The following is a 10960-nucleotide window of genomic DNA, read 5'->3' as shown; positions in this document are numbered from 1 at the left end:
ATGTGGTTCACATGTGCGACCGCGAGAGCTGTACACCTTGAATTGACGAATGGAATCTCTACATGCTCCTTCTTACTAGCGTTGCGTAGGTTTTTGGCTCGCAGAGGAGTGCCCGCTACACTGTACTCTGATAATGCTCTCGCATTTAAGAGAGCATCGCGAGACGTATGGGACATTTGGAACACCATGAAGAGCTCTCCTTTTGCATCTTTGATCTTGACGCATCGCATAGAATGGAAATTTATTACGCCAGGTGCACCTTGGTGGGTCGGCTGGTGGGAGAGACTTATCCGATCAGTCAAGTCATCTTTACGCAAAGTGCTGGGACATAGCAAGCTCAACAGTGAACAAACCGAGACTGTACTGCTGCAGGTGGAGGCGCTTATCAATTCAACAGCCCTAACCTATAGGTATACGGAAGTTAGAGAGCCCTCTTTACTATGTCCTGCTCACTTTCTGGTCGGGAGCTCATTGCTTGGCTCTCCAGAGAAAACCAAGTGTGACGCCGAAGCTCGAAGTGCACAGGCTACGCGACGCGACATCAGCAAGAAGTTGCGAATCCGTCTGGAGGTCGTGTACTACCTGTGGATCCGATGGAACAAAGAATACCTCCTCGAGCTGCGCGCACTTCACCTCTACCCATCGCATTCTAGTAGCAGTCTACAAGTAGATGATGTAGTACTCATCGAGGAATCTGTCATCTCTAGATGTATTTGGCGACTGGGACGAGCCTGCCATGTGAAAGCTCAAGAGGGCATGCTTATAGGAAGGCCAGTGCAGAAATTGCACAAACTAGCATTGGACAACGCTACTGGGGGGCGGGAGTATGTAGAAAAAGACGAATAAACGGAGGAGGCAGCGCACCGCGAAGAGAAGAAGTTGGAACAATGAGTAGCTCTTTGACCGGTTTCTTCGCGTCTCGCAAGTTTTGTACAGTTCCTATACCACACTGGGTCGACCCAGATTACTTTTCTTTGTTTTACGTTTCGTAGAAGATAAAACCTGCCTGTGGTATGGCTCAGAGAAAGCAGGGATTTGGCAATGGCATCACGGATACTGTTTTCTTTTAGAAGCCTACTGAGGGTCCTCCGAGCGACTTCTTTAAATGCGGAAGTGTCAGCTATGTCTACCCGTTTCGAAAACATGGTGCTGTCTAGCTGGCCATCGGCTTCGTTTAGGTCATCCGTGGTACTTATAAATACAATGGCGCCTCCTTCATCCACCGGCTTATAACTTCATATGTGTCTGCTAACTTTGAGGTCTCTTAATTCTTTATAATGCGAAAGTATTAAAGGGTCATGAGGCGGAAAATCCTACCTTCTCGGCGTGACCAAATGATAGCCCAAAAAGGCAACGAACCCTCAACCTTGGGGGGAGTTGAACCCACGACCTTTGGTGATAATGATGGCTACGAATGTCGACCTTTAGAGGAAGTCAAACCCAGAACCATTGGGGCTAACTAGATCGAAGGTAATGAAGCCACAGTTACAGAATACAGAGTTAATCCACTCGCACCCACGACCATAAGTGGTCGTGGGTGCGACCACCTATGACGTAAGGCGTTGGATATAGCTAGGCTAAGTACGGCACAGCAGATTACAATAGATTTATTACACCGAAACGAATCACCTTTGGTGGGAGACGAACCCATGACATATGGTGTTAACACGAAGTTCATTAAGGTACAGTTAATTAGGATATAATTAATGAAGGTACTATAGCCCACGACCTTTAGTTGTCATCAACCCTAGGACAACTGGTGTCCAGGCGCAGTGAATTAAAGTAGAGTTGATTAAGGCACTGAACCCACATCCTCTGCGGGGAGTCAAAGGCTCGCTCTTTGGTTGGAGTCCAACCCCCGACCTTATGTCTTGCCATAATGTCTAAGCATCGCATGGTGGTCGCAGTGCTTTCACATTCATCGCGTACGGATAAGAAAGTTAGCGAGCGAGATAACTTTATTTGGAATTCGGCGACTGGGATGCCCGGGCCTGGAGCGGCCTAGATGGCCACAGGGAGCTGCTGCTCTTTGAAATTTTCTTCTTCGGTGAGGTTTCTGGGGCAGGGCATTTTCTATCTATTCTCCGACATTAACTTCCGCTGAACTGCCTTAATGTACATGTCGAGAGTGACATGAATTATCAACAAGCTAGAGACAGGTTTCCAGGAATGCCGACATATTTCGTCCACCAATAACTACGAGTACATTTCCTGTCCTTTTATGCATTTTAGAACAGTTATGCATGGTATGGGGGGTTATATATAGCACGTTTATAAAAGTATATGAATATCTCCTCTCAGTTTGTTACAGATGCTTCTCGTTGTTCTCTTATGATGACGTTTATTACTTCACTTTGTCGCATAAATGTGTCATTTATCAATTATTTAAATACATGGAAATACTTCGTATAAAAAACAGTTTACCCATAAGCACAATGGAAAACATCTGTGCAAGGAATGCAATGAAAGGCAGTTCCCGGAACTCATAGGTTGGTGGGGATTACAGTACGGGTGTGAAATAACAAAGTAGGGGTGTATTGCTTCTCTTTGTGGGCCCACGAAATTTCTCGTATATTTCAACAAACAACAGCAGAAACCCTCTTCTCACATCATCTACCATTCGCGTGTTCTAAAGTGAGCCTTGAACTCTCGCGCCTACATGCCACTGTCTGCGTCGTTCCAGCGCTTTTTTTTCTCACACTCATCGTTGTAGTCACCACTGAATGAATGCGTATTAGTATTCATAGGCTACGTACGCTCATATTGTTTTCTTCACTTTTACAGGGAGATTGTATAAATAGAGCTCACGGTACATGAAACGGTACTTTGGATGAACGGCGGACGATGAAGTCTTGATGGAGCTTGATGATCACGATGCTTCGAAATTAAATCTTATCTTTTGCCTTTTTTAGATGCGCCTGCAGTTGTATTAGTTTATTCAACACATGATGCAAATAATTACCTCCTTGAAACAAGCACATACACAAACATACTCACTGATATATATGTTTATATATATATATATATATATATATATATATATATATATATATATATATATATATATATATATATATATATATATGTATATATATATATATATATATATATATATATATATATGTATAATATGGCAAAGAACTGCGAGACGGCTGTAGACGACACGATGAATGCGGACAAGCAGACGCAACAGCGTAGGCTTAGCCAGTCACGCTAGCAACAGCGTCTAGCCAGAGCCCCACTTCAGTAGCATTGGCGATCCGGCTGCGGCGCTCTGCACGGCGCACTTCTTCCTTACAACTTCCCCCCTCGCTGAAGATGGAGCCGCACAGGAGGCCTAAGGCGTCGTGAGGACGAAGGGCTCGTGATACGGCTTGAGCCGATCTACGTGAACAGTTTCGCGGCCTCGGCGACGCAGGTCTGCAGGGGGCGTCAGAGGTTCGATGACGTATTTCACCGGGAAAGTTTGCTGTAGAACCCGGTAGGGCCCATGGTATCGGGATACAAACTTGGAGGAGACACCTGGTGTCGAAGTAGGAGGCACCCACAATCAAACGAGAGCGTCAGGCGAAAACTGGTGGTGGAGGCGCCCGTCGTCATGACGAAATTTCTGTAGGGTTTGTTCTTGCGTTGTAAGGGAGCGAGCTAGTTGCCGACAGTTTTCTGCATGCCGGGCGGCTTCGGAAACAGGTGCACCCTCTGATAAGTCGGGACGGTAAGGAATGGGAAATGATGGTTCGCGGCCATATAGAAGAAAGAAGGGAGAAAAGCCCGTCGTTGACTGGGGTGCCGTATTATAGGCGTACGTGACATATGGAAGGATGAGGTCCCAGTTGGTGTGGTTGGAGGAAGCATACATCGAAAGCATGTCGCCGAGTGTTCGGTTAAAGCGTTCTGTCAATCCGTTTGTTTGCGGGTGATATGCAGTGGTACAGCGATGAATAATGCAGCATTCAGAGAGTTCTTGAATGACATCGGCGAGAAAGACGCGGCCACGGTTGCTCAGGAGTTCGCGGGGAGTGCCATGACGTAGTACGAAGCGTTGAAGGAGAGAGGAGGCAACGTCACGAGCCGTCTCGGCTGGCAGAGCGGCCGCTTCTGCTTACCTCGTGAGGTGGTCAACAGCTACAATGACCCAGCGATTTCCAGCAGCTGTGTATGGCAGAGGCCCGTAGAGGTCTATCCCAACCCGGTCAAAGGGTCGCGAAGGGCACGGCAAAGGTTGCATTGGTACAGAAGGGCGGCAAGAATCAGGCTTCCGGCGTTGACATTCTGTGCAAGAGCGAATGTACTTTTGCACAAATGTATACATCATCATCATCAGCCTAGTTACGCCCACTGCAAGACAAAGGCCTCTCCCATACTTCTCCAACTACCCCGGTCATGTACTAACTGTGGCCATGTTGTCCCTGCAAACGTCTTAATGTCATCTGCCCACCTAACTTTCTGCCGCCCCCTGCTACGCTTCCCTTCCCTTGGAATCCAGTCCGTAGCTCTTAGTGACCATCGGTTATCTTCCCTCCTCATTACATGTCCGGCCCATGCCCATTTCTTTTTCTTGATTTCAACTAAGATGTCGTTTACCCGCGTTTGTTGCCTCACCCAATCTGCTCTTTTCTTATCCCTTAACGTTACACCCATCATTCTTCTTTCCATAGCTTGTTGCGTCGTCCTCAATTTCAGCAGAACCCTTTTCGTAAGCCTCCAAGTTTCTGCCCCATATGTGAGTACTGGTAACACACAGCTGTTGTACACTTTCCTTTTGAGGGATAGTGGCAACCTACTGTTCATGATTTGAGAATGCCTGCCAAACGCACCCCAACCCATTCTTATTCTTCTGGTTATTTCAGTCTCATGATCCGGATCCGTAGTCACTACCTGCCCTAAGTAGATGTATTCCCTTACCACTTCCAGTGTTTCGCTACCTATCGTAAACTGCTGTTCTCTTCCGAGACTGTTAAACAGTACTTTAGTTTTCTGCAGATTAATTTTCAGACCCACCCTTCTGCTTTGCCTCTCCAGGTCAGTGAGCATGCATTGCAATTGGTCTCCTGAGTTACTAAGCAAGGCAATATCATCAGCGAATCGCAAGTTGCTAAGGTATTCTCCATCAACTTTTATCCCCAATTCTTCCCACTCCAGGCCTCTGAATACCTCCTGTAAACATGCTGTGAATAGCATTGGAGATATCGTATCTCCCTGTCTGACGCCTTTCTTTATAGGGATTTTGTTGCTTTCTTTGTGGAGGACTACGGTGGCTGTGGAGCCGCTATAGATATCTTCCAGTATTTTTACATATGGCTCATCTACACCCTGATTCCGTAATGCCTCCATGACTGCTGAGGTTTCGACTGAATCAAACGCTTTCTCGTAATCAATGAAAGCTATATATAAGGGTTGGTTATATTCTGCACATTTCTCTATCACTTGATTGATAGTGTGAATATGGTCTATTGTTGAGTAGCCTTTACGGAATCCTGCCTGGTCCTTTGGTTGACAGAAGTCTAAGGTGTTCCTGATTCTATTTGCGATTACCTTAGTAAATACTTTGTAGGCAACGGACAGTAAGCTGATCGGTCTATAATTTGTCAAGTCTTTGGCGTCCCCTTTCTTATGGATTAGGATTATGTTAGCCTTCTTCCAAGATTCCGGTACGCTCGAAGTTATGAGGCATTGCGTATACAGGGTGGCCAGTTTCTCTAGAACAATCTGACCACCATCCTTCAACTAATCTGCTGTTACCTGATCCTCCCCAGCTGCCTTCCCCCTTTGCATAGCTCCTAAGGCTTTCTTTACTTCTTCTGGCGTTACCTGTGGGATTTCGAATTCCTCTAGGCTATTCTCTCTTCCACTATCGTCGTGGGTGCCACTGGTACTGTATAAATCTCTATAGAACTCCTCAGCCACTTGAACTATCTTATCCATATTAGTAACGATATTGCCGGCTTTGTCTCTTAACGCACACATCTGATTCTTGCCTATTCCTAGTTTCTTCTTCACTGCTTTTAGGCTTCCTCCGTTCCTGAGAGCCTGTTCAATTCTATCCATATTATAGTTCCTGATGTCCGCTGTCTTACGCTTGTTGATTAACTTAGAAAGTTCTGCCAGTTCTATTCTAGCTGTAGGATTAGAGGCTTTCATACATTGGCGTTTCTTGATCAGATCTTTCGTCTCCTGCGATAGCTTACTGGTTTCCTGTCTAACGGCGTTACCACCGACTTCTATTGCGCACTCCTTAATGATGCCCATGAGGTTGTCGTTCATTGCTTCAACACTAAGGTCCTCTTCCTGAGTTAAAGCCGAATACCTGTTCTGTAGTTTGATCCGGAATTCCTCTAGTTTCCCTCTTACCGCTAACTCATTGATTGGCTTCTTGTGTACCAGTTTCTTTCGTTCCCTCCTCAAGTCTAGGCTAATTCGAGTTCTTACCATCCTGTGGTCACTGCAGCATACCTTGCCGAGCACGTCTACATCTTGAATGATGCCAGGGTTCGCGCAGAGTATGAAGTCGATTTCATTTCTAGTCTCACCATTCGGGCTCCTCCACGTCCACTTTCGGCTAACCCGCTTGCGGAAAAAGGTATTCATTATCCGCATATTATTCTGTTCTGCAAACTCTACTAATAATTCTCCTCTGCTATTCCTAGAGCCTATGCCATATTCCCCCACTGACTTGTCTCCAGCCTGCTTCTTGCCTACCCTGGCATTGAAGTCGCCCATCAGTATAGTGTATTTTGTTTTGACTTTACTCATCGCCGATTCTACGTCTTCATAAAAGCTTTCGACTTCCTGGTCACCATGACTAGATGTAGGAGCGTAGACCTGCACAACCTTCATTTTGTACCTCTTATTAAGTTTCACAACAAGACATGCCACCCTCTCGTTAATGCTATAGAATTCTTGTATGTTACCAGCTATTTCCTTATTAATCAGGAATCCGACTCCTAGTTCTCGTCTCTCCGCTAAGCTCCGGTAACACAGTACATGCCCGCTTTTTAGCACTGTATATGCTTCTTTTGTCCTCCTAACCTCACTGAGCCCTATTATATCCCATTTACTACCCTCTAATTCCTCCAATAACACTGCTAGACTCGCCTCACTAGATAGCCTTCTAACGTTAAACGTTGCCAGGTTCAGATTCCAATGGCGGCCTGTCCGGAGCCAGGTATTCTTAGCACCCTCTGCAGCGTCACAGATCTGACCGCCGCCGTGGTCAGTTGCTTCGCGGCTGCTGGGGACTGAGGGCCGGGGTTCGATTGTTGTATTCATATAGGAGGTTGTGGCCAAGTACTGCACCAGGGTGGCCAAACCTGCTCTGGTGAGAGAGTGCGTTACCGGTTCTGGTCACCGGGATCAGGCCGCACTCCAGGCCTGTTTGTGCAATTTTCTCAACACACGTTTTTTTTTTGTATTTTCAGGTGGAGAATAGCGCGGCACCGGGATTTGAATCACGGTCCTCTTGCACTGGAGACGGATACTCTACCGTCCCCGTAGGAGTTAAATTAAAAATTAATTTATGGGGTTGTACGTGACAAAACCACTTTCTGATTATGCACGCCGTAGTGGAGGATTCCGAAAATTTCGACCACCTGGGGTTCTTTAACGTGCACCTAATTTTAAGTACACGGGTGTTTACGCATTTCGCCCCCATCCAAATGCGGCCGCCGTGGTCGGGGTCCGATCCCGCGACCTCGTGCTCAGCAGTCTAACACCATAACCACTGAGCAACCACGGCGGGTCCCGCAGGAGTTGTACGCCTCATTTAACCTACAGTGGTGCCCTATTTGGTCAGTCAAGGTGGACGAATCTGAGTTCGGTTGTACCGCATGGATGACACTCGGCTAGAGAACCTGGTAGTTATGACCTGCACATGTGAGTGTGAGGCCATACATATTTGAAGATATATATCTTTCCTTTTTTTTTTAGGAGGGTTCCCGTACAGTGATAAAATAAAGGAAAAGACTTTAAAAGAAAGAAAAAAAAAAGAAAGAAAAAGGGGCGAAAAAAAAAAAGGAACATAACAGGTGATTTGAACTCGAGACCCTTCGATGTTGCACCGAAAGATAGCTCAGTCGGTTGGTTCGTCAGGCCCCAGGCTACTTTCAAGCGCCACAGCTCCTGCTCCGAGCCTCACACTTGCGTGGAAAGAGACTCATGCTGTCCGCGATAGTCGATTCCGAGTAGTTGGAAGGCATACTTTCTAGAAAAAATGGCCGCTCGAGGAGAAAAGCGAACTCGAGCGGCTTTAGAGGCTAGGAAAACTGCCTTAAAATATTTAGACTTGAGGGGAAAGCTTCGTTAACAAACTATAACACGGCAATACCACGCCAACAATAACACGACATACCACGCCAATAAAACCTATGACGTAGTCTGGTGTAGGTCTTGGAGAGACCAGCGTGTGCGCACTGAGGGTCGGTGTGGAAAGCGGCGCATACATCAGTGCGGAGCTACCGGGGTATCACAAGCAGCCATTTGCGGCCGTCGGAACTGTAGTTACCGCGATAGACAATTCCATCGCGGATCGCGAAGTGCGAAGCTTGTCGGCCTAACGCTCGGGATGGTGGGCGTGTAGGTGAAGATGAAATCCAGGAGTCCTTGCGCTGCTCCCAAGCCATGTCGACAGAAGTGAATGGAAGTGGGTCGTCTAGGACCAACACACTGACAATGTTGGCGTAGACAGGCGAGCGCGAAAGAGCATCGGCATCGGCGTGCTTTTTGCCTGAGCGGTAGACCACCCGGATATCGTACTCTTGGAGCCTCAGTGCCCACCGGGATAGGCGGCCGCAGGGATCCTTGAGAGACGACAACCAGCAAAGTGCGTGGTGATCGGTAACGACATCGAAGGACCGGCCGTACAGGTATGGGCAAAATTTTGTGATGGCCCAGATGATCACGAGACATTCTTTTTCCGTGACTGAATAGTTCGCTTCAGCTTTCGTCAGAGTGCGGCTCACGTAAGCAACAACATATTCTTGGCAGGCGGACTTTCGCTGGGCGAGCACAGCGCCAAGACCAACACCGCTAGCATCCGTAAGGATTTCCATGGGAACAGCTGGATCGAAATGGCGCAGTATCGGTGGTGTTGTGAGCAGGCGACGTAGCGTTACGAAGGCATCATCGCAAGTCGGAGACCACGCGGAAAGATTGGGGTCTCCCCGAAGACGCTTTGTCAGAGGTGCCATAATCGAAGCGAAATTTTGAATAAAGCGGCGGAAGTACGAGCAGAGGCCAAAGAAACTGCGCAAGTCTTTTAGAGACGTTCGCCTCGGGAATTCTTTAAGAGCACGGAGCTTAGCGGCATCAGGGAGAACGCCGTCCTTCGACACGACACGTCCGAGAATTGTCAGCTTGCGTGCCCCAAAGTGACATTTTTTCAGATTTAGTTGGAGGCCAGCGTCACTGAGACAGCGTAAAACCTGCTTCAAGTGATGAAGGTGAGTAGGAAAATCTGGCGCGAACACTACTACATCATCCAAGTAACACAAGCACGTGTTCCATTTGAGGCCTCGAAGAATAGTGTCCATCATCCGCTCAAAAGTCGCGGGCGCGTTGCAAAGTCCGAATGTCATTACACGAAATTCGTATAAACCATCTGGTGTGATTAAAGTAGTTTTAGGCTTATCTTCTGCAGCCATAGGCACCTGCCAATAACCAGAGCGTAGACCGAGGGAGGAAAAGAACTCTGCACCTTGTAAGCTGTCCAGGGCGTCGTCGATCCGCGGCAATGGATAAACATCCTTTCGGGTTATTTTGTTTAGGCGGCGGTAATCCCAGCAAAAGCGGATTGAGCCATTCTTCTTTTTAACTAAAACTACTGGCGATGCCCATGGGCTGTCGTCGGACGGTTCAATGACACCACGCTTTAGCATGTCACCTACTTGCTCATCAATGACGCGTCGTTCTGTCGACGAGACGCGGTAGGGTCGCCGCCGTAGCGGTGAGTGAGGACCGGTGTCAACATGGTGACATACAGTCGTCGTTCGGTTCAGAGAAGTGCTATGACTGTCAAAAGCAGGGCGAAATTTCTCGAGGAGACGGAGAAGGTCATGGCGTTGCGTGGGGCTTAAGCCGTTGCCGATGACGTGGCTGAAAACGTCTTCAGGCGATGCGGCAGGTGCGGGACTACAGTAGAGGGTGTTAACCTCTGACGATCCAACAGGAAGTTCCGGCGTGGTAATGGTGTTGTAAGGCTCCACAGTGCCGAGAGATTCACCGCGAAGCAACAGAATCGAGAATGGGAAGTGGTTGTGTATAGGAAGGTGAGTAGCACCAGCTTGAAGGCTAACCAGCGCAGTCTGGAGTGATGAGAGGTGGCGGTGAACGAAAGCAGTCGAAGGCGTGAAGAGTACGGTAGAGTCGGAGGCAACGGAACAGGATACAGGTGCCAGAACGGATGCGTGCGGAGGTATATGGATGTCGTCAGTGAGGGACAACTTGGTGCAGGAAAGCGAAACGTCATCAAATATGGCATTGCCAAGCGAAGAGAAGGCGACTTCTGCACGGGAGCAGTCAATAACAGCTTGGTGACGGGAGAGAAAGTCCCAACCTAAAATAATATCGTGGGAACCGTGGGGAAGAACGATGACCTCGACTGTGTAGACCACTCCTTGAATTTCAAGTCTAGCGGTGCACGCAGCCACCGGCTGGACGTGCTGTGCTGTGGCTGTGCGGAGTAAAGGACCGAAGAAAGGCGTCGTGACTTTTCGTATTGAGCGGCATAGTTTTTCGGCAATTACAGATATGGCGGCACCTGTGTCAATGAGGGCAAGCACAGAGACACCTTCAACAGCGACATCAATAACGTTGGGCGGCGAAAGAAGAGGGCTTGAGCGTTGTGACGATGACGAAGTTCTTGCCTCGGGAACGGCGCCACTTAGTTTTCCGTGTCAGCGGTAGAGGGACGTCGACGCATCGGGGAGAGCGAGCGACGACGAGGAGAAGGAGAACGGCGGTCGGA

This window comes from Dermacentor andersoni, chromosome 8 (assembly GCF_023375885.2).
Source record: "Dermacentor andersoni chromosome 8, qqDerAnde1_hic_scaffold, whole genome shotgun sequence".
Classification (NCBI taxonomy): Eukaryota; Metazoa; Arthropoda; class Arachnida; order Ixodida; family Ixodidae; genus Dermacentor; species Dermacentor andersoni.
Note: the sequence above shows the minus strand (reverse complement) of the source record.